Raw genomic sequence first — 1,709 nt, forward strand, 5'->3', positions numbered from 1 at the left:
ATATATATATATATATATTGCATGAACCACTTGCATTTTTTATGTTTTTTCACGATTAGTTTTTGCGATAAATTTATTAAATTTTTTTAATTTTAGGTAATTTATTAATTTTTTTTAATTCTAAAAAGATAGATAGACAAATTACGAACCAAATGGAAAGCACCTATATATAGGCCGCTCTGAGCACTTGCCTCTTCATTGCATGCATATTTCTTTCACCTTTGATCAGTTTAGAGCTGTTGCGTCTTTTACCTGACATCTCTGTAACAGTTCGCTGCCAATTTATCGCATTGTTATGCATAGAAACAAACTGTAGATGATATATGTCCAATTACTCAGATGCCGAAAAAAAATTAATAATATCAGAAATATGGAATTTCTTCTTTAAAAAATTACTATTTTAAACATAAAATAAGATTTTAATCGTAGACTTTTTTTATCGGGCTTTTTTGTAATCCTTTATGCAATAATAATTTCTTGAACCAGAAATAATTTTGCCTAAATATCAACGCTTACTTTGATTCAGGATATTCAAATTGATTATTTTTGTATAAATTATACTATGAAATAAAAATAAATATTATGTATCATTTTATATCTTAAAAATATATTCCAGAGATATATTCTAAAATTATGCTTGAAAAGTTTAGAAAATTCAGAAGAGAATTTTTTATATATATATAATAATATAATTATACGTATAGATAAACGTTAGGGTATATAGGGGAGAGTTGTCCGTAAATGCATATTGTAGCTCTTAAAAGGAAAGCAAGTTCGACGAACTTTGGCTGCTTTTTAACAAAAGACATAATGTAACATAGTAAATCATTATATTCTTATTTGCCAATGTTATACAAAGTATCATATAAGTTATTTAATCTAATCACACAAAAGGTAATAAATTGATATTATAAGTTTTAATATTTTGGAAATTAATGATGCAAGTTTTACATCTGAACATATTGACACATTATAATTCACAGTATATACAATTATATTTACAAATTACACATCTATACATTGACGAGAAAATTAAAAGCTATAAAATTGATTAATCCAATTTTATTCTAAAATCATTATTAATTAGCACCATATTTAAAAATACAAAATACGACAAAATTAAGATTTAAAAAAATGTTTTCCTTTGAATTCAGGAATTAATTTCGTGATGATCTCACAAATGATCATCCTCTATCCCATTTAGCATTGCTTGACCTCTGCAAACATACGGAAAACTGTTACTTCGATTCATGAATTACACATGAATTTTAATGGATGTGACATATCTAGTCAAGTTATCATTCCAATAATATTAAAACAATATTGTAACGTTCCAACAGTATCATATTTATATTGTACAAATATATATAAAATAGCCTTACTTTTTACAATGTATACAATTGTACATATATAACAGGTATGTGAAAAGTGTGAAAAAATGTTACATATAAAATTATTATACAAACAACAAATTGAATGATTGATTATATGTATGTATATTTCTTATGACTCAGTGAAAAATTTTTCATACATAAATATATGTACATATGTATATGTATATAATTATATGTATATAAACTAATATTTTACTTGAATTATATAATAATTCATATTAAACAATGGAATATTTGAACTATCCGTCATATTGAACTATCCGTCTCCTTATTATGTATTATTGTGTATTAATTATTTGAACAAATCTAATAATT

The sequence above is a fragment of the Atta colombica genome, unplaced genomic scaffold, assembly GCF_001594045.1.
Source record: "Atta colombica isolate Treedump-2 unplaced genomic scaffold, Acol1.0 scaffold133, whole genome shotgun sequence".
Lineage (NCBI taxonomy): Eukaryota > Metazoa > Arthropoda > Insecta > Hymenoptera > Formicidae > Atta > Atta colombica.